Raw genomic sequence first — 23,494 nt, forward strand, 5'->3', positions numbered from 1 at the left:
TATGGGAGCACATATGAAGACGAAGTGTGGGACAGAAACTGAAGGAAGGGCTGTCCAGAGACTGTTCCATCTACATATCCAGCCTATGTGCAGTCACCAAGGCAGAAGCTGATATGGATGCCAGGAAGTACATGCTGACAGGAGCCTGATATAGCTGTGTCCTTAGACATCTGCAAGAGCCTGACATATACAGAGGTGGATGCTCACAGCTAATCATTGAACTGCTCATGGGGTTCCCAATGGTAAAGTTAGGGAGAAGACTGAAGGAACTGAAAGGGTTTGTGGCCTTATGGGGAGAGAAACAATACCAACCAACCAGAGCTCCCAGGGTCTAAACCACCAGCCTGGGAGCACATAGAGAGGGACCTGTGGCTCCAGCTGTATATGTATGGGAGGATGGCCTTGTTGGACATAGTTGGGGGAGGAAGTCCTTGGTCACATGAAGGCTGGATCTCCCAGTGTGGGAGAATTAGAGGGTGGGGAGGTGGGAGTGGGTGGGTGGCGGCACATCCTCATAAAAGCAGGAAGAGGGTGGATGGGATAGGAGGTTTCTGGGTGGGAGGGAAATGAGGAAAGGGGTAACATTTGAAATGTAAATAAAATATCCAATAAAAATTAAGAATAAATTAGATGGATTTGAATTAGGAGAAGCTGTTAATCCTAAATGATTTGGATACTTCTTGTAATATGTGTGAACCATTTGCTTTTATAATCATCATCTTCTTTTTATTATTATTATGTGAGACAGTGTCTCTCTCTGAACAGACTAGAGATCAAAAAGCCCTAGGAAGCCTTTTTTCTGTATCCCCTGTAGACTTGAAATAAAAAGGGGGTAAGGAGAGCCATTCTTGGCTTTTTCTGTAGGTAATGAAAACCAGAATTCAGGCCCTTGTGTTTGTACAAACAAAACTCTTACCCACTGACCCATCTCCCCAGCCAATAAAACCTAATCCAGGCATGGTGGCACACTCCTTTAATCCCAGCACTCAGGAGGCAGGGAAATCTCTGAGTTTGAAGCCAGCCTACTCCACATATTAAGACTCTGTCCCAAAAAAATAAAGAAGAAAGAGAGAGAGAGAGAGAGAGAGAGAGAGAGAGAGAGAGAGAGAGAGACTTCCCCAGATGCTGATATTATGGTATTGATTTTTGAGTGAAATTGCTCTAACTAAATGTGTTGAAAGATGGCCAATAAATGGGATGACATCCAACAAACTTAAGTTTATGATGTTGTGGTGTTTGCATCTCTTACAGATACAATGTACACATTTCAGAGAAATTGAACTCAGTATAAGGGAAATTTTTCTGAGAACATACAAGTTGTTATACTCAGTGTTGTCTGTCCACATCCAAGGATGCTCTGTTGACTCTCAGTGCAGGCCGATCCAGTGGTCAGAAGGCCCCTTGTATCTCTTCAGAAAATCCTGTCATAACATAGATGAAATAAATACACATGTCTCTCATTTTCACATGGCCCTTGAGTCTCCATCCAAGAGCCTCCTCTCAGGATGGCAGCTTCTTGTCACTGAGGGTCATCAACTTTAGAGCCATAATAACCCTCAGTTCTCAGTGTAAGCAATTTACACCCATAACGCCAAATATATTGATGATTACCCATCCCACTGTGTCTTGGAAAGTCTTTGATTTATGATGTCCTTGCCATTTTTAATAGATGCCACATTCAGTGTGCAACATGTGAATGCTTGGAGAAAAGTTTGCATGACCACAAGGTATCTCTGGACGTTGTATGTCTGGCCTGGAAGGTCTTACTATGCGCACTACATGAGAACAGGTCTCTGCAACAGCTTAGGGCTCAAGCCAGAAGCAATGACCTCAGGAAATGGCACAAACCACTGTTCTCCACATGTACCCCATCTGCCTGATTGAGATCCTCCCCATGCTTTAGCCCCAAGCTCTCTATCTCAAGGCAGTACATATTCAACAGAAACAACAACAAACCCAACAAACTAATTACTGATGCCCTTCCTTACCAGCTCCTCCAGGCTGTCAAACAGAGCTAGATGGGCATCTAGTGCCATGCAGGAGAACTGGCTGAATGTCCAGTTTCCCATGTCTTCAGAAAAATAAAAGCATTTTCTTCCAAATCCAATCCAGCCACTTGGGCATGCGGCAAAGCAAGGTTCACAGCTCTCCGTGATTGCGTTTTTATTTCTCACTAAAATGCAGACAGTGATATAAAAATGTAATACAGAAACATTTCAATGTCTGCTCCCTTTGTCTAGCCATCCAGACCTCAGTTGTGAAGTGTGTGCTAGGAATATAGCTTTCTTAACTGATCACTAGGAGGCTCCTCCTACCATGAAGGTTCCCAGTCCAGAGCCTTCCAGTGGAGCTCTAAGGAAATAGTTTGACTTTTCTTCTTTGTATTGTGTTTTTTGGGACAGAACCTAGCTATTCCCTGCTGCCTGGCTTTGATCTCATGATGTGAGCTGAACTTCTCTGGAGATTGTCAGAATCTCCCTGGCTGTTCTTTCTGAGTACTGGGAACAAGATACCATACCCTGTGAGAAACTCATTTCTAGGCCATCAGCTTCTTAGGACTGTCTCTGATTCCTAGAATCCTACAGCATGCTTTCCCATAATCCTCCTTCACATTCTCCTTTTTTCTAACAAAAGAAAAGAAACTCTTTATTTGTCTGGATTTTACTGTAGAGAAATGCCAGCATACAAAACATGGCAGGGTCAAATAATTTTTGACACCAACATTTTGATCATAAGCATCCTACAATTCTGTCTCTGTCTCTCTGTATCTCTCTGTCTCTCTTTCTCTTTATATATGTATGTATACATATATATGTATGTATATATATATGTATATGCAAACATGTGCTGGCTCTTGTTATAGAAACTCAGATTGGCTATCGTTAAGAAATCTGACAACCGTGTTGGGTAGTGGTGGCATATGCCTTTAATCCCAGTAATCAAGAGACAGAGGCAGAGGCAGGGGCAAGGGCAGGGGTGGGGGCAGGGGAGGGAGGCAGAGGCTGGGGGTAGGAGTGGGGGCAGGGGCAGGGGCAGGGGCAGGGACAGGGGCAGACAAAACACAGTCTTTTTAGAAGCATGTTAAGAAACAGGGACACTTATTTACTACTGGTGGAAGAACAAGCTGATACAGTCCATATGGATTTTTCTCAGAAAACGTAAAAATAGACCTGCCGTGTGACCCAGCTATGACACTCCTGGGCATATATAAAGAGAACTCCACAGCCTACCACAGAGATACTTGCAAACCTGTGTTTATTGCTCCCCTATCTACAATAGCAAGGAAACAGACCTGACCCAGATGCTCACCAACTGATAGATAATGTACCTGTGTTGCAGGTACAAACCAGAATGTTTCATTTAGCAGTTAATGAAATTTGTAGGAAAGGGGGGGGGGGTCTCAGAAAGTATAATATTAAGGAAGGGCATCCAAGTTCCAGGAAAACAAGCCCACTGTAAGCCCTCACACGCAGTCCCAGCCTGCAGAGGACAGTGTGAGCAGCTGTGTGGGTAGGCATGGAACACCACACAGAGGGGAGAAGAAGGAAGAGTGACATACAGTGACAAGGAAGGACGGGATGCAGGTAATGGGCTACAAGTTGTGAAAAGTTTAAAACAGAATTGTGCTTCTAGTTTCAACTCTGCCATAGTTTTTCTTTTTTTGTGGCAGAGAAGTGTACAAAAGTGTGACTGACAGTGAAAGTCTAAACCATCAGCAAAGCTTCCTGGCTTCAGAATGGTATCCTAACCGCGTGGAAGTTAGCGAGATATGAAAGTTTGAGTCTTAGCAAGTGTTTCAGTGGCTATGTTGATGGAGCTGTGTGATGTATTCACCTGTGAGTCTATTATAATAAAGTGGTGTGTGTGTGTGTGTGTGTGTGTGTGTGTGCAATTGTGCCAGCATATGTATGTATGTTGTTGTGGTCATTGTTGTTGTTGTTGGTGGTGGTGGTGTGTGTGTGTGTGTGGAAAAGTGGTCTGAAAACATTCAAGTTGTTATATTCAGTGTTGTCTGTCCAGCTCCAAATGTGCTTTGATGACTTTCTGTGCAGGCCAATCCAGTGGTCGAAAGTCCCCTTGTATCTCCTTAGAAAATTCTGTCATAAAATACAAAAAGCAAAGAATACATGTGTCTCTTCGTTTCAGATGATCCTAAAGTGTCTACACTCCAGAGCTTCCACTAGAGATAACAGAAGAGTGTAACTGAGGGTCACAGGATTTAGAGCTGTACTAGTCACCAGTTCTCAGTGAGTACACTTGACATCTGTAATTCTAAAGTACCTCAATTGAATTAAATTACCAAATAACACATTCCTCTGTGGCCAGGTTAGTTCTGGGTTAACCTCCCATTGCAGTTATTAACAGTATGCAACATGTGCCATCTTACAGGAATGCACTCATGACCACCAGGAGTCCCAGAAAAATGCCATATCTGACCTTCCAGGTGACTATGAACACTAAATGAAATGATATCTCTTGAATGTCTCAGGGCTTCAGTCAGAAGTCAAGCATCAGCAAATGGCACACACTCACATGTTCCCCATGTCTCCATGTGCTTGGGATGGGATCCTTCCTCGGGCTTCATCTGTAACTCTATCTCAAGGCAATATAATATTCAACAGAACAAACAGACAAACCAACCACTGCCCATTAATTACCAGCTCCTCCTGGTTGTCAATTTGAGCTAGTTGGGCCCCTTGTTTCATGCGGAAGTCCTGGCTGGATGTCCAGTTACTTAAGTGTTCAGAAAAATAAAAACATTTATTTCCAACTCCAATCCATTTTTTTGGGCAAGCAGCAGAGGTATTATTTTTGATTGAGATCTGTTCTGTTTTTCTTACTAAAATGTAGACAATACAATGAATTATAACACACATACTTTGGCACATTTTGGAATACCCTCCTGAGCTCAGCTGTGAGGTGTGAATGTGATTGTAGCTTTCCTAAGTGATCTGTAGGAATCCACTCCTGAGCATGATGGGCCTTTATCTAAAGGTCTCCCACCTTGGGCCTGTGTCTCACTTTCTTTCAGGTGCTCACTGTCAGTAGGGCTCCCAGGAAGTACATTTCTATAATAGCATCATTTCTGTTACTTTGGAGACAGATTATTTATTACATAGGGGTTGCTACAGCAGCAAGCACTCTGTATGGACACCTATTGACAGTAAGCCTGATAACTGAGATAACAGTGAGAACTTTTGGGTAGGTAATGTGTACAGTGTAGACACGTTGCCCTAAAGGATGATTTACATACTTAAGAGGACAGTGCGAGATTTTATTGCACTATTCTGGACAGTGTGGTACTAATATCCTATACATTTATTACCTCAAAAACTTTTCATTTAATACTTTCAAAATGCAGTTGAGCCTAGTAACTAAATCCATGGGTTATAAGGGGAGGCACTGTATCTTCCCTACCATATTACTCTTCTCTGTCCTCACCCTTCCTTGAGGTTCCTCTTTGGATTTTTTCTCCTCTTGTTCTCTGCCTTCGACAGTTACCCCAGGTGGACATGTATACCCTGCATCTCTGTCTAGAGCTTGCTGGATGGTGTCTTCCCAGTGATGCTGAGCCTGGCCTCCTGTGCACACCACAGCCTGTGTGTTCCTTCATTGCATCTTCCTGCTGGAACCTAAGTTCCCAGAGAACAGGAACTTCCTGTGTGTTTTCTCTAGAGCCCTTGCTACAGTGCCTGGCTCACAGAGGTCAGTAGTATAACTGACAATGTGAATGTGGACAAAATGCTGCAGAATTTGGAGAGTAAGTCACTTACTTGACAAAGCAGCAGAAAGAGCAACTACAGCTACAGTGAGGACTATGATCACTCCATAGCAGCAGTAAAGCCTAACATGAGATTCAGTGGAGAAAATTTTGAGAAATTTTCCTTGAAGAGTTTTACCTGAAAATATAAATATGAAAACATCAATCTCAAGAAATATTTAAGAAAAAAGAATTATCTATATATATGGCTTGTTTTCACCCACTGCAAACCCCTTCACAGAAGGTCCTGGTCTGTAAATGATGTCCATGGCTCACAGAAGACTAGAGGAAAGGGAAACATGGAGTCTTCCAGTCATTGAACTAAGGCCCAATGAAGAAGCAAGAAATGGAAAGATTGAAGGTCATGTTGAAAACAAGCAACAACCAAAGCTATCCATAGATTTTGTTCCAAGAAATAGACTAGTTAGGACTGAGGACAACACTGAGGGCAAAGAGAGGGGGCAGGCAGGTATCAGCAGGAAGCTGAAGAGATGGATGAGAGGATAAGAACAATAGTTGCTCTTCTAGAGGACCTGAGTTGGGTTCCCAATCCCAACTCCTAAAAGGGGGCTCATAACCACCTGTGTAACTCCTGCTCCAGTTAATGAGACAAACCTGTTGGTACACTTTTATATTTCCAGTGCTAGAGAGACAGAAGCTGGAGAGTCAGGAGTACAAGGCTAGCCTTGGCTACATAGGAAGTTAGAACTCAACCTGGACTATGTCCAAAGAACTTAGTCAGTAAATTAATTAATTAATTAATTAAGGCACTTAAATGTAATTGTACCCACTGACATAACTAATGGGTGAAATATGGGAGCGTTTTAACAAGCTTAGCAAAATCATGTGAAAAATTAATATGGTCTAAAATAACAAAAACTCTTAGAAAGTTGGGAATTGAAGGAAGAAATTTGTAGATACTGGGCATTTCAAAAAAATAAGAAAGGTAATTTTATTTATTTAGAATTCCATACCAGCATTTTTTTGCTTTTTTTATTTTTTTCTTTTCTTTTTTTCTTTTTTTTAATTTAATTTTATTTTATATTTTATTTACATTTAAGATGCCATCCCCTTTCCCCATTTCCCCTCCCTAGAAAACCCCTGCCCATGACCCCCCCTTTCCTTTTTGCTTTTATACAATTTTTAATGTTAATCAAAGGATTTATAAGTTTGTTAATGCTCAATCAGAAGCGTAACCCAATACCCAACCTAGATATAAAAACTATCTTTGACTGGTGGAGACATGTGAACATCTGCCTCCATGCCCCCTCTCTCTTTCTCTCTCTCATCACCTAGCTTCTCCTCTCCTTCATCTTCTCTCCTTACTCCATCTCTTCCTCTCAGTACTCCTTCCCACTTAGCTCCTTCTACATATCACTCTTCCTGTTAAAGTAAAACTTTTCTCTCAAAATACAATTAGAGCATACTTATTCCTAATTGTACCAGTGAGGTACAAGATAGTCCTAATACACAATCCATCATTTTGTTGACTAACCAGAACCTCTGTCATCTCTTCTAACTAAAACATTTACTTTTGATCCTGGCTTTTTTTTTTTGGGGGGGGGGGGGGCGTTTTAGAATGAATGTCAGCTGAAAACCATCTACTCAGATATTTTCTCTCAAAATAAATAGCCAGGATTGGCTATGAGACTATAGGTCTTCAACCCCGTCAGATGTCCAGAATGAATGAGTTAACTGAAGTTATGGGAAGCACTAAACATAGCTTCTAAAACTTAGCCAATTTATAGAGACCGCTGAACACCTGAAAAGCCCCTATACTACCGAATGTTGGAGCATCAAATCTTCAGCCTTCTGGCCCAGAGTCATCTGACAGACCTTAGTGATGCAGGATTATTAAGGGCTGATTACTCTGTCTAGGCAGATATAATCAGTCGACTATTCTGCATGTGTGTCCTTTTCTGGACAGTAATTTGTCTGTAGATGGAAAGAGGCAATTCTTGCCTAGTGGTTGTCACCATACAACTGGAGTAACTCCAATGATGCTCAATTTCTTCTTAGAATCCAAGACAGGAAGCTGTCAGGAGCAGACAGGTCTCTAATCAGAATGGACATTAATATATAAATATTTGTAGCGTCAATTCTATGGACTTCTGATGTTTTGAAAACCAACTATCCATGTAAGGTAACCTGGACTGTTGTCTGTTCACTCCTCTCAGCTATTTCTAAATAAAATATGGGAAACTTCCTAACAATAAACTCAAAGCCATGAATTTGCTATAGTCCCTTAACTCATAGGTTAACCGTCCCAAATCAGTTAAAAAGTTAAAGAAGGACTGTGTCTAGGCCTTGTATTCCTAAATGTGTTATACAGTCACAATGCCCATGAGAGTATTAATATTCATCACACTTTTATATTAATAAGAAACTCGTACCAATGAAAACCTTAAATTTGAAATCAAAGTAAATTTTGTACCATTTAAGAAATTATAACTTTCTCTTGATAATAATTATTCAGATTTCTACCAATAGATTATGGCTATGCAATAAGTCCTAGCTAATCCTCCCTGTTCCAACAAAACCACTACTTTTCCCTAGAAGGACAGACCATTATTAACCACATTAGTCCCCAAGCCCATGGAATAGGGGCGCTGACTCTTCTTTAACTTCTTCAAGCTGATTAAGGGCGTTGAGATATTAGAAGAGGGGTAGGGGGAAGAGTAAGTTGATAAGCCTCTGACACTGTGTCTTCACTGAATCCAGATGGAATTCCAGGACATCAGAGGTTTGGGCAGCTCTGCTCAGTATGCTTGATGAGTAGATACACCAAGGCTGTGTATTCTGCAATATACAATTCTCAGAACAAGTTTTAGTATCAAGAAAAAAAAAATTTCCCCCCCTAGGGGGCTGACATTTTTTTTTAAAGATGTTGTTTTTAACAACTTTTCTTTCCCCCCCACCTTTTAAAATTGGTTGTAATATTTACATTTCAGATTTTATCCCCTTACCCCACTTCTTCCCACCACCCAGAGACCTCCTATCCCATCCCCCTCCTCATGCTTCTATGAGGCAGTGACCGCACCTACCCCCCCACTATCCCCTACCCACCCTCATATTCCCCACCACTCTGTGTTTATTTTTTTTTTATGGGACCAATAAATTCCTCTCCCACCTATGCCCAACAAGGCCATCCTCCCCTACATATATTGCTGGAGTCTTGGGCCCTTCCCTATGTGTTCCCAGGCTGGTGGTTTAGACCCTGGGGGGCTCTGGTTGTTTGGTATTATTGCTTTCCTCCTGGGGTCACAAACCCTTTCTGCTCCTTCAGTCCTCTCTCTAAGTTCTCCATTGGGAAACCCCTGATCATATCAGTGGTTAACTGTGAGCATCGTCCTCGGAGTGTGTTACTCATTGGCAGACCTCTAAGGAGACAGCTATATCATGTTCCTCACATTATGCACTTCCAGCCATCCAAAACAGTGTTTAGATTAGGTGGCTGTACATGGGATGAATACCCAGATGGAATGGTCTCCTGATGGCCCCTCCTTCAGTTTCTGTCCCATGTTTTGTTTCCATATTTGCTCCCTTGAGCATTCTTGTTACTCATTCTAAGTAGAACTGAGGCATCCCCTCTTGGTCTTCCTTCTTCATGAGCTTCATGTGGTCTGCAGGTTGAATCTTCGCTAATCCAAGCTTTTGGGCTAACATCCTCTTAACAGTGAGTAAATACCCTGTGGGTTCTTTTGGGAATGGATTAACTCACTCAAGATGAAATTTCTAGATCCATCCATTTACCTAAAAGTTTCTCAAATTCATTATTTTTAATAGCTGAGTAACGCTCCATTGTGTAGATGTACCACATTTTTTGTATCCATTCCTCTGTTGAGGGACATCTTGGTTCTTTCCAGCTTCTGGCTATTATAAATAAGGCTGCTATGAACATAGTGGAGCATATGTCTTTATTATATGTTGGAGTATCTTCTGGGTATATGCCCAGGAGTGCTATAGCTGGACCCTCAGGTAATGCTATGTCCAGTTTTCTGAGGAACCGCCAAACTGATTTACAGAGTGGTTGTACCAGCTTGCAATCCCACCAACAATGGAGGAGTGTTCCACTTTCTCTGCATCCTCGCCAGCATCTACTATCACCTGAAGTTTTGATCTTAGCCATTCTGACTGGTGTGAGGTGGTATCTCAGGGTTGTTTTGATTTGCATTTCCCTGATGACTAAGGATGTGGAGCATTTCTTAAGGTGCTTCTCAGCCATTCGAGTTTCCTCTGTTGAGAATTCTTTGTTTAGCTCTCTACCCCATTTTTAATAGGATTATATGGTTGTCTGAAGTATAATTTCTTGAGTTCTTTGTATATCTTGGATATTAGCCCTCTATCGGATGTAGGATTGATTAGGATCTTTTCCCAATCTGTTGGTTGCCGATTTGTCTTATTGACAATGTCCTTTGCCTTACAGAAGCTTTGCAATTTGATGAGGTCCCATTTGTCAATTCTTGATCTTAGAGCATAAGCCATTGGTGTTCTGTTCAGGAACTTTTCCCCTGTGCCTAGGTATTTGAGGGTCTTTCCCAACTTCTCTTCTATTAGTTTCAGTGTATCTGGTTTTAAGTTAAGGTCTTTTATCCACTTGGATTTGAGCTTTGTACAAGGAGATATGAATGGATTGATTTGCATCCTTCTACATGTTGACCTCCAGTTGAACCAGCACCATTTGCTGAAAATGCTGTCCATTTTTCACTGGATGGTTTTAGCTCCTTTGTCAAAGATCAAGTGACCATAGGTATGTGGGCTCATTTCTGGATCTTCAGTTCTATTCCATTGATCTTCATGCCTGTCTCTGAACTAATACCATACAATTCTTATTACTATTGCCCTGTAGTATAGGTTGAGGTCAGGGATGGTGATTCCCCCAGAAGTTCTTTTGTTGTTGAGAATAGTTCTTGCTATCCTGGGTTTTTTGTTGTTCCAAATAAATTTGCAAATTGCTCTTTCTATCTCTATGAAGAATTGGTTTGGAATTTTGATGGGGATTGCATTGAATCTATAGATTGCTTTTGGCAAGATGGCCATTTTTACTATATTAATCCTGCCAATCCAGGAGCATGGGAGATCTTTCCATCTTCTGAGATCTTCTTGGATTTCTTTCTTCAGAGACTTGAAGTTCTTGTCATACAGATCTTTCACTTGCTTAGTTAGATTCACTCCAAGATATTTTATATTATTTGTAACTATTGTGAAGTGTGTCATTTCCACATTTTCTTTCTCAGCCTGTTTATCTTTTGAGTAGAGGAAGGCTACTGATTTGTTTGAGTTGATTTTATAGCCAGCCACTTTACTGAAGTTGTTTATCAGGTTTAGGAGTTCTCTGGTGGACATTTTAGGGTCACTTAAGTATACTATCATATCATCTGCAAATAGTGAAATTTTGACTTCTTCCTTTCCTATTTGTATCCCTTTGACTTCCTTTTATTGTCTAATCGCTCTACCTAGGACTTCCAGTACTATATTGAATAGGTAGGGTGAGAGTGGGCAGCCTTGTCTAGTCCCTGATCTTAGTGGGGTTGCTTCAAGTTTCTCTCCATTTAGTTTGATGTTGGCTACTGGCTTGCTGTATATTGCTTTTACTATGTTTAGGTATGGACCTTGAATTCCTAATCTTTCAAGACTTTTAACATGAAGGGATGTTGTATTTTGTCAAATGCTTTCTCAGCATCTAGTGAGATGATCATGTGGCTTTTTTCTTTGAGTTTATTTATGTAGTGGATTACATTGATGGATTTCCGAATATTGAACCATTCCTGCATTCCTGGGATAAAGCCTACTTGATCATGATGGATGATTGCTTTGATGTGTTGTTGGATTCGGTTTGGGAGAATTTTATTGAGTATTTTTGCATCTATATTCATAAGAGATTGGTCTGTAGTTCTCCTTCTTTGTTGGGTCTTTGTGAGGCTTAGGTATGAGCGTAATTGTAGCTTCATAGAACGAATTGGTATTGTTCCTTCTGTTTCTATTCTGTGGAATAGTTTGAAGAGAATTGGTATTAGGTCTTCCTGGAAGGTCTGATAGAATTCTGCACTAAAACCATCCGGCCTCGGACTTTTTTTGGTGGGGAGGTTTTTAATGACTGCTTCTATTTCTTTAGGGGTTATGCGACTGTTTAGATGGTTTATCTGCTCCTCATTTAACTTTGGTACCTGATATCTATCTAGAAAATTGTCCATTTCATCCAGATTTTTCAATTTTCTTGAGTATAGGCCTTTGTAGTAGGATCTGATGATTTTTTTTAATTTCCTCTGTTTCTGTTGTTATGTCTCCCTTTTCAGTTCTGATTTTATTAATTTGAGTACTGTCTCTGTGCCCTTTGGTTAGTCTGGCCAAGGGCTATCTGTCTATCTTGTTGATTTTCTCAAAGAACCAGCTCCTGGTTTTGTTGATATTTTGTATAGTTCTTTTTGTTTCAACTTGGTTGATTTCAGCCTTGATTTTGATTATTTCCTGTCATCTACTCCTCTTGGGTATATTAGCTTCTTTTTGTTCTAACTCTTTCAGGTGTGCTGCCAATTTATTAATGTACGTTCTTTCCGTTTTCTTTTTGTGGGCACTTAGAGCTATGATTTTTCCTCTTAGTACTGCTTTCATGGAGTCCCACAAATTTTGATATGATGTGTTCGTTCCCATTTTCATTTAAATCTAAAAAGTCTTTAATTTCTTTCTTTATTTCTTCCTTGACCAAGTTATCATTGAGTAGAGCATTGTTCAGTTTCCAAGTGTATGTGGGCTTTCCATTGTTTTTGTCCAACTCAAAGACAAGTCTTAGTCCATGGTGGTCTGATAAGGTACAAGGGATTATTTCAATCTTTTTGTATCTGTTGAGGCCTGTTTTGTGGCCAATTATATGGTCTATTTTGGAGAAGGTACCATGAGGTGCTGAGAAAAAGGTATATTCTTTTGTTTTAGGATGGAATGTTCCATCGATATCAGTTAAGTCCAGTTGGTTCATAACTTCTGTTAGTTTCATTGTGTCTCGGTTTAGTTTCTGTTTCCACTATCTGTCCATAGCTGAGAGTGGGGTGTTGAAATCTCCCACTATTATTGTGTGAGATGCAATGTATGCTTTAAGCTTTAGTAAAGTTCCTTTTATATATGTGGGTGCCCTTGCATTTGGAGCATAGATGTTCAGAATTGCAAGTTCCTCTTAGTACATTTTTCCTTTGATGAATATGAAGTGTTCTTCTTTATCTTTTTTGATTACTTTGGGTTGAAAAACAATTTTATTTGATATTAGAATTGCTACTCCAGCTTGTTCTTGGGGCCATTGCTTGGAAGATTGTTTTCCAACCTTTTACTCTGAGGTAGTGTCTATCTTTTCCACAAAGGTTCGTTTCCTGTATGCAACAAAATGTTGGGTCCTGTTTATGTATCCAATCTGATAGTCTATGTCTTTTTATTTTAGAATTGAGTCCATTGATATTAAGCGATATTAAGGAAACTTAATGTTGTTTCTTGTTATTTTTGTTATTGGCGGTGGTGTTATGTTTGTATAGCAACCTTCTTTTAGGGTTGTTGGAAGATTACTTTCTTGCTTTTTCTAGGTTGTAGTTTCATTCCTTGTGTTGGAGTTTTCCACCAAATATCCTTTGAAGGGCTGGATTTGTGGTAAGATATTGTGTAAATTTTGATTCGTCATGGAATATTTTGGTTTCTCCATCAATATTGATTGAGAGTTTTGCTGGGTAGAGTAGTCTGGGCTGGCATTTGTGTTGTCTTAGGGCCTGTATGATATCAGTCCAGGATCTTCTGGCTTTTATAGTCTCTGGTGAGAAGTCTGGTGTAATTCTTATAGGTCTGCCTTTATATGTTACTTTACCTTTTTTCCTTACTGCTTTTAGTATTTTTTCTTTGTTTTGTATATTTGATGTTTTGATTATTATGTGACCAGAGGTATTTCTTTTCTGGTCTAGTCTATTTGGGTTCTGTAGGCTTCTTGTATATTTAAGGACATCTCTTTCTTTAGGTTAGGGAAGTTTTCCTCTATAATTTTGTTGAAGATATTTACTGGCCCTTTATGTTGGGAGTCTTCACCCTCATCTATATCTATTATCCTTAGGTTTGGTCTTCTCATTGTGTCCTGGATTTCCTGGATGTTTTGGGTTAGGAGCTTTTTGCATTTTGTATTTTCTTTGACAGTTGTGTCAATGTTTTCCATGGTATCTTCTGCACATGAGATTTTCTCTTCTATCTCTTATATTCTGTTGGTAATGCTTGCATCTATGACCTCTGGTCATTTTCTTAGGTTTTCTATCTCCAGAGTAGTCTCCTTTTGAGATTTCTTTACTGCTTCTACTTCCATTTTTAGATCCTGGACAGTTTTGTTTAATTCCTTCGTCTGTTTGGTTGTGTTTTCTTGCATTTCTTTAAGGGCTTCTACCTGTTTACCTGTGTTCTCCTCAAATTCTTTGAGAGTGTTACTTATGACCTTCTTAAAGTCCTCTAACATCATCATGAGAAGGGATTTTAATTCTGGGTCCTGCTTTTCTGGTGTGATGTGGTGTTCAGGTCTTGTTATGGTGGGGGAACTGGGTTCTGATGATGCCAAGTAACTTTGGTTTCTGTTGTTTACATTCCTGCACTTGCCTTTTGCCATTTGGTTAGGTGTAGTTCTACTTGCACTCACTGGTTCTGACTGAAGTCTGCCTTTCCAGTAATCATGGTTGTATCAGAACTCCTTGGGGTACGGATGACTCTATGATCCTGAGCTCCAGATTCTCTGGGTTCAGTGGTTCCTCTAGGATATTTCAGGATATGGAGTCTCCACAGTGGTAGACCAGCTAGGTGTTTGCTGTTCTGAATGTAGTTGCTCCTCTAGGATGCTTCGGGATACAGTGTCCCCTGCTCTGCTGCTCTGTGGGCCGTGTCCTCTCTAGGATGCCTGCAGCTCTAGGGTCCTTGACCTCTGTTGGGTGCCTCTGCAGCTCTGCAGTCTGTGCCTTCCCTAGGGCGCCTCTGGACTCAGTTTCCAAAGGGGAGCAGATCGGCTGGGAGACTGCTCTAGCCACTGGTATCTGGGCCAGAGGTGGAAGGGGAGTGGTTCTCTGCAGGGGCAGGGTCTGATTGCCAGGTGCCCTCTAGGGGGCTCTCTTCTGCCAGTTGTGCTTCTAAGGCTTAGGGCTGTGGGCGGGTTCTCCTACCTTCTGCTCTGTGATCCGTGCCCTCCCTTGGGTGCCTCTGGACTCAGTTTCCAGAGGGGAGCAGATCGGCTGGGAGACTGCTCAAGGAGCCACTGGTATCTGGGCCAAAGACCATCATTTTTTATATGGTATTATGAGTAAGATTTACAGATAATCCACTGTGTTTACACCAGTATAATTCTGATACTGTCTTTTTAATTTTGATACGTAAATAGGAACTTTGCAATTCATCTTTCTCATGCTGTATTCACACAGATCTTCTTCTAAGTTATAATGTTTCCTACAGCACAGTTTGAACATAACTTTTGTATCTTTATTTAAAAGCACCATTGGAAATGATCTCTCAAAAAACCAAAGGAATCAAACATTGCTGGCCTGGTTCTTAGCTTAATCAAAAACTGTTTCAGTGACAAAACAAGTTCTGGTTTCAAAGGAGTGAAGTTGTGAGATGCCTGCAGCTAGTTATACATCAGCTGCACTTTAGACATGAGCTCCACATTTACATCAGGAAATGTTTCCCTTGGCTACATATTTGAGTATTTGATTTCAAAAAGTTAACCCTCCTGAGGCAGAGGGTGCAGGAGTTCCAGACTACCTTGGGGTAAAGTATGAAATTTTGCCAAAGAATCAATCATCATCCTTATCTGTTGTAAATACTTAAAAACGGTCGCCAGTCACAATGACTATCTAAGCTGCAGCTGCTCTGCCTAGCTCAGCCACTTGGCCAGACGCTACATGTGCACCACAGCTGCAAATGGCCACCTAGAAACACAGCTAGAAATGGCCAGCTAGAAACGCTAACCCTGCCACCCAGGAGACGCCAGCGTGGGAGATGGCTCTGCCAATCTTCCACACTGTCTCTGCAAGGCTGGGCATTGCCCAGACCATCCCGCCAACCACACCGGCTCGGTACAGATGAGACTCTAATGCTTAGATTATCCAAAGGCTTATATATTTAGTAATGATCAATAACAAGATACCCTTACAATCAGAGGTGTAACCCAATACCCAACCAAGATATACCAACTACCTTTGACTACTAAAGTCAAGCAAACATCAGCCTCCATGTCCCCCTCTCTTGTTCTTCATCTATCCTAGCTCCTCCTCTTCTTTCTCTTCCTCTTCCTCACTCTCCTCTCTCTCCTTTACTCTTCCTCTTCCTGTCCTTACACCTCCTACCTTAGCTACTCCTACACTCATCATCATCCGTAGTAATAATGATAATAAAAATAATAATTTCATTTAGAATATTTGATTAAGTTAACATTAGTTGTGAATTTTGTATTTTGATAAATATCAATCTTGTTTTCTCAAAATCCAATATTCTTTCCCTAAATGAAAAAAAAAATTAAGGTGAAGGAGTAGGAATGAGGGGAAAAGGAAGATAAAAGAATGCAACATAATGAAGCATAGACAGTTTGAAACAAGAAATACAGTTTTGCTTGTATGAAGAATTAAGTAGAAAATCCCATTACATTCTTTTTCTGTAACTTATCAAGAGTTCAAAATGGAAAGGATTTAATCCTGGATGGGTTCAGCCCCTGAACTCTCACCTTACTCTGACCCCACTCCCACCTCATGCCACCTCCTTACAGTACTTTTTAAAATTTCAATGGATCTACAAAACACAAGCCACAAGCTTCCCAGGCAATCTCTGTGCACATTGCAAAGCCATTGCTTGAATTTCCTTCACTGGGGACAACTAGAGCAAGCATTTTCTACAGCAATTTGGTGTAACCCACCAGAGTGTGATTACCAGATCCCTGGGAAGAGTGGACCTGCAAGCTAAGTACAGAGAAAGAAAGAAAGCTGGAGCTGCAGCTCTGGCTCTTAAAAGGTGACTGACTCACTCTTTGTTTCTCTTGCCTGAGAACTATTCAAGTATTGCATGCTTCAACAATAACTAATGTAACAACCTCATAGCTAATCCTGTCTCCTTTCTCCTAGTCTGCAGACCCACTGTGACAGGCTCACAGAAGCCCTTCTGTTCTTATTCTTTTGTTCAAGGTTCAGCTCTTTTGCCTTCCCATCCCTGGTGAAGCTCCTCTCTGCTCTTACAGTTTGGTTCAAATACTATTAAATACATACCCATTTCTCCCTCCTGCAGGCTGTCTGTGGCATTGAGCATAGGGAGGGAAGCCTTTGTGGCTCTCATCTCAGAGCTGAGAAGCTGGGTTTCAGCTACAGGAGGATTAAAATTTGAAAGCTGAGAGGCAGAATCCTATCAGAGGTGGAAGTATTTATCCACCCAGCTCCTCCCCTACATATGAGTAAGAACTTGTTAGTTTGAAACTGAAACACAGTCAATCACATTGTAAGGAAGGGAGGATTACACTGAGCCTGTCACAGTGGGTCTGTAATAAAGTTTACAGCATTAGCTTGGAAAGGATCTGGTACTGGATGGATTCAGCCCTTGAACTCTCACCCTACCCCCACCCCACTTACAAACTAATCCTGTAAACAAAGAGCTTTTAGCAGAGCAATTTCAGGGGCTGCAGGGGGAGACCAGGTTTACTCTCCTGCAGGAATCAATTCAGAAATAAAAGACAACAACAAAAAGTAGATATTATTACCAACGCTTTCCTGTCCATCAGACACTGATCTTCAAGGTAGGTGTGCCTGTGTTGTTACACCCTCTTCTGGCCTCTGCTGCCTTTATACAGTTCTCAGACATACATGCAGGCAGAACTCCTATACCCTCTTGACCTAAGAGGAAAGCCTGACAGTTTAAAACAAAGGCCTGGAAGGCTTTTAATCTGACCAGTAGCATACATACCTGCTCTTCTATGAGCTCACATGACAGCTTCAAGGTCTGCTCCCTCTCCCAGCCCCAATGTCTCTACCTACTTCTGGCCTCTCTTCTCTCTCCATGCTTCCATTCTCTACTCTCCCTCCCTTCTCCTTCCTCCCCAATCCTCTTGCCACCAACTCCCCTCTCCCTTTCAACCCCCAGATCACTAGTAGCCCTTTACTAAAAAAGCCATTCTGAAACTGCTGGAACAGGGCCAGGAGCCACTCTGGCGCCATCTGGAGACTGACTTTCCTGTTTGTTATTGGTTTGTGTTTAGTTTCTTTTTCAGAGCACTCTGATTTAGAAACATAACCCAAGGCTGGGCAGTGGTGGCACATGCCTTTAATCCCAGAACTTGGGAGGCAGAGGCAGGCAAATTTTTGAGTTTGAGGCCAGCCTGGTTCCAGGACAGCCAGGACTACACAGAGAAACCCTGTCTCGAAAAACCACAAAAAAGAAAAAAGAAACATAACCCAAGCTGACCTTCCTGAGGTCACAGGAATTTTCAATCCCTCCCAAAATGTAGGTCTCTTTCTCTAACTCCAGAACCCTGAACCAGAGATTAATAGACTTCTTCCTGCATCAGAGTGAAGACTGGCTCAGTGACAAGGACCTCTGGTCCTTTCTTATCACAATCCTGCAGCAATTCTGAGAAACAGAACCCTGAGGAAACTTCTGGCCTGGGTTAAGGAGATATTTCACCAGCATCACAGGGACATTTAGACAGCAAGACTACACTGTGTGATAAAGTAAAGGTGTCACTGTGAGACACAAGTACCCAGCCATTTGTCCTGACCCACAGAAAGCACACTGTGGGCACTGGCTCGGCTTCATAACAAAGTCAATATTTATTCTATGCTGGTCATGTGTGCTTCACACTGTGAGACATTGACCATAGGGACAGGAAGAAGTGGAAGAACAGAAAAGGCAAAGTCAAAGGACTTTCCACTCAAATTTTCCTGTGACAGTGGAAGTACTCTTCAAGACTGCATTTTAAAAGGCAGAAAGGCAGAGAGTTTTGTGTGATATTATAGTCGCCATAATATCATGTCTCCAGGCAGGTCAGAGGTTTATTCTTAAGCTGAAGTTCCCTTAAAGGGCCTTTTCTACCACTGTAATGATTTCAAATGTAACCCAGTGCAGCAGTTTCTCCTTGACTCTTAGAAGCTATAGCAAATCAGCGGTGTTGAGCACCCACTTTATTCTAGGAAGAAGGAAAAAAACAGATTTTACTGTATAATAAAAAATTATATCCAATAGTCACATTCATCTATTTGAAACATTGGAGAGTTACACATTTGGTCCATTAAAACATTACTTAGTACTTGAGGGGGCACATCTATGCCACAGCATTAAGTGTAGAGGTCACATTGTCACAGGAGTCTGTTTTCTACTGCTGCCTTGGGTTCCTGGGATCCAGATCAGGTGGTCAAGCTAATGTGGCAAGAATCTTTAAACCCTGAATCCATCTCCTTTTTAATCTGGTTTAATCCATCATCCTGGTCCATCTCCTTTTTTAGAAAAATAAAACTGTAACTTACTCATTATTTTTTCTTGGTTATAGTTTTGAAAGAAATCTGCCAACCCTTTATATAACATATGCAAATATAGGAGTATTTTTTATAACATATTAGTAATTTTTCAACTTTTGAGTAGAAAATAGTTTTTCAAAACTAGGACTTTGTAGATCAGCAGTTAGAATTCCCCTGAGTTCTGTTCCTGGGAGCCACACTGTGTAACTCCTAACTTCCTATAACTCCAGCTGCAGAGGACGTGTTGTCTCTGTTCTCTGTGGGCACCCACATATGCATGCACATAAATCTTTATGCAGGAAAGAATAAAAGAAAGGAAGGAAGAAAGGAAGGGAGGGAAAAAGACAAGAAAGAAAGAAAGAAAGAAAGAAAGAAAGAAAGAAAGAAAGAAAGAAGAGAGGGTTGGAAGGAGGATAGAAAGGAAAGAAGGAAGGAAATATAGAACTCCTTATATATTGTAGGTTATCCCCTCCCACTTTACCTCTCTTACTGCCCAACTTCCCACCCACACCACACACACCCCACATCCCCTCCAACTCCACAGTCAGCCAGAATCCTGGAGTTGTGAGTGTTTAGGGGTTTGGTTGATTGGTGTTATTTTGACCCAGCACGAGGATTTGAAACAGACCAGTTGCTTCATTCACCCAATAACTTTTTGGGTTCTTTGTGTTTCATTTCTCTGCAGAACTTGTGTCAAAGAAGAAATACAAGTATATGCAATACATTTATCTCCAGAAATAAAAAATATGGATATCTAATTAGCTCTAAATGTCCTTTAGAAGAAAAGAGGTGGTGCACATCTTTAATCCTAGCATTTCGGAGGTGGAGGCAAATGGATCTCTGTGAGTTCAAGTCCAACAAGGTCTATAAAATAAGTTCCAGGACACCAAAGGCTACACTGTAAAACCTTGTTTAGGAGAGAGAGAGAGAGAGAGAGAGAGAGAGAGAGAGAGAGAGAGAGAGAATGAGAATATGAGATATAATACCTAGCACAAGTTAATCCATCTTGGAAACATGTTCAATACTTGTCCTCAGAAGTAAGATATTGTTCTCTGTAGTTTTTATAAGACAGGTTCTCTCACTGAATCTGGAGCTCACAGATTAAGTTAGGCTAACTGATCAGCGAGTTCCAAGGAGCCACCAGTCTCTACCTATCTGAAACTGAGTTTACAGCTCATGTTATCAAGTCCAGCTTTCTTATGTAGGTTATGAAGGACAGAATTCATATTCTCTCACTTATGTGGCAAGCACTTTTCTGACTGTGCCATCTTCCCAGGACCTGAAGATGATCCTTAAGAAAAACATATAGAATATGTTCTTTGCCTTTTGAATGGAATACTTGTATGCAAAAGCTGTTGGGACCTGTTTCAAAAAACTGGCCCCAGTCTCCATTCCTGCTTGTCAATGTAATGAATGGATTTAAAATTTGTGTGAGAAGTGACCTCTCATGTTAAGTAGGGTTGTAGTACTATGGCTAGTTAAAGAACAAAATCCTGGAAGGACATTGAGGCACAATACCTGCAATCCCTCACTTGGAAGATAGGGGCTGGAAGATCCAGGACAAACTTATGCTATGTTGTGGGGAGCTATCATCCTTGCAGCCATCTTAAGCCATGTACCCTGATAAGAGATTTGATTACATTAGCCTGCAACATCTGAGCACACTTTGATAACATCTTGCTTTAGATACCCAGAATCTTTCCTTGGGTGTGTGAGATTAAAGGTATGTGAGTTAAGGGAGTGACTTAGAGATCAGATTTAGAGACAAGGCCTAAGGGCATGATTAAAGGTGTGACTTAGAGGCATGGCTTAGAAGTGAGACATATAAAAGGAGGGAGGCAGACAGAAGAGTGCAGTACAACTTAAAGTACAACTTGGAGTACAACCATCAGAACAATTTGGAGTAACAGAGATTCAGACACTAGGAGTAGGAGTAGACATTAGACACTCAGAAGAGAACAACTTAGAGTACAACTTGGAACTAGGAATTAGGTTAGACACTTGCAACAGAGAATTAGGCACTTGGCACTTGGAGAAAGAACTTGGAACTTGGAGGCAATAGGAACTAGGAACTAGGGACTAGGAACTAGGGACTTGGAGAGAAGAAGAAAGACTGAAGAATAAATGGGATTGAGTCACACTCTGTCTGGTCAACAAAAATGTTGAGAACTACTCTGCCCCACGTTAGGCACCAAAAATGTTGCGGCCCGAGGTGCCCCATGTTTGGGGACCAAAATGTCTTCGACCACTCTGTCAATGTTGGAACTCGCACTGCCAAAAGTCTTGGGGGCTAAACTGTTAGAGCCTGCACTGCTCCAAGCAGGTCCGCGGGTTGGGGTTCAGCAAGAGAGAGAGTGAGGACAGACTGGAGGAATGGACACCAGACAGAGTGTGATTCAATACCGTTTATTCTCTTCCTAGTCCAAGTCCCAAGTCTTGAGGTCCTAGTCCCTAGTTTCTAGTCCCTAGTGCCTAGTGCCTAGTGCCTAGTGCCTAGTGCCTAGTGCCTAGTCCCTCCAAGTTCCAAGTTACTTCTTCCAAGTGCTAAGTGCCTAATGTCTAACTCCAAGTTGTTCTCCAAGTTGTACTTTCTAACCTAATTCCTAGTTCCAAGTTGTACTCCAAGTTGTACTGTCTAACCTAATTCCTAGTTCCAAGTTCTACTGTAAACTGTTCCCTTCCGAGTGTCTAATATCTAATCCTACTCCTAGTGTCTGAATCTCTGTTACTCCACATTGTTCTCCAAGTTGTACTGCTGTCAAGTAATCTGTTTGCTTTGCTCTGTCTGCCTCTGCTTTTTATATGTCTCACTTCTAAGCCACGCCTTTAGTCCATGCCTTTAAGTCATGCCTTAGGCCTTGTCTCTAAATCTGATCTCTAAGTCACTCCCTTAAGTCTCAGCTCTAAATCACACCTTTAAGCCTCACACACCCAAGGGAAAATCCTGGGTATCTAAAACAAGATGTTCTCAGAGTGTGCTCAGCTGTTTTAGGCTATTGTAATCAAATCTCTTATCAGGGTATATGGCTCAAGATGGCTGCAAGGATAATAGCCACCTTTTGTCAGCTCCCCACTCTATGTGAAACACTTAAAAGTCTTAAAGAAACCCATAACACAAGATAATAAAAATATCATTGGACGTTTTTGATCTGCCTATGATAACACATGCAGCTGAAGAGGGCACAGAGGTTCTTGTATTCACAGATAAAACTAGGGGAACCAGGTATGTTAAACATGCAGACTTGTCCCTTCAAAGGAAGGGATGTATATACCTATTTTCTACACAGAATTCTGGTCATGGATGTGGTTAATAACCTGGTGATCTCTGTGCCATCATGGGGCCACACATGGCTTCCCCAGACTCTTCCTTATCTTGACCATTGTTTCTCAGTTAAAAGTACTCATCCTTATGGGAGATGTCACATGTGCTTTACAAATGGGAGCAGAGGTGGTTAATAGACAAGATGACTTCTGTGCTATTTGACCACAACCACACCAGAACTTCTCCAAACCCTGAAGAGGTCATATGTAGTCAATATATAAAACCCACCTTTATGAAAGTACTCACAATTACTTTAAAAAGAGTTTCAATGTTGTCATGCCTTAAGCTTTATTGTGCACAAAGGGTTGAGTTAATTGCCACTTGGAAACTTTTGTCTAAAATTGTTTAAATATGCCTAAAATAATCTTCCTGGTATCAGACTCCAGAAGTATGAACCATCACCAGTTACTGAGTTATGCTGAACTAGACCTTCATGCTTCACATGAATGATTATTCTGCTGCTCGTGGTGGTCACAGAGAACCCACACTCAGTTTCTCTAATAATCATGATCATAGCAGCTACAATACATTCATCTCTACTTTTCTTTAAAATAATCTTACCTGCATGAGGCATACTACTCAAATAATGGAGCCCAGAGGTGACAGCCTTGACAAAACACTGAAAGTAACTATTTGCATTTTAGATGGCAAGTTGATATTTCTCTTACAACTAAACCAGAATCCATGTCAGTATACCTAAAACAGACCAGTAAGTCACTATCAGGCTTAATGTTAAATCAACACAGGTGTTTACTGGGTGTTGGCTATGGGGAACAGGACACATCAATGTTATGGCAAAATAAGGTTATCTTCTCACTGTGATTCCATGTATAAACAGCTGATATCCATTTACATATTTTTCTAATATAAAGAAAATTAATCACATAAAATTTAAAATTTAAATTTCATAGATTCCACCCCAGTTCC

At 41.0% G+C, this 23,494-nt stretch overlaps 1 protein-coding gene and 1 pseudogene across 2 annotated transcripts in view; one reads left to right on the forward strand and one right to left on the reverse strand.

Annotated features, from left to right (window-relative positions):
• Positions 1-23,494, forward strand: part of LOC117714819 (killer cell lectin-like receptor subfamily B member 1F) — a 525,987-nt gene that overhangs the window by 21,889 nt on the left and 480,604 nt on the right. The gene's annotated exons all lie outside the window — the stretch shown is intronic.
• LOC117714930 (C-type lectin domain family 2 member E-like) overlaps positions 1-23,494 on the reverse strand; it is a 44,386-nt pseudogene that overhangs the window by 4,854 nt on the left and 16,038 nt on the right.

The sequence above is a fragment of the Arvicanthis niloticus genome, chromosome 9, assembly GCF_011762505.2.
Source record: "Arvicanthis niloticus isolate mArvNil1 chromosome 9, mArvNil1.pat.X, whole genome shotgun sequence".
NCBI lineage: Eukaryota > Metazoa > Chordata > Mammalia > Rodentia > Muridae > Arvicanthis > Arvicanthis niloticus.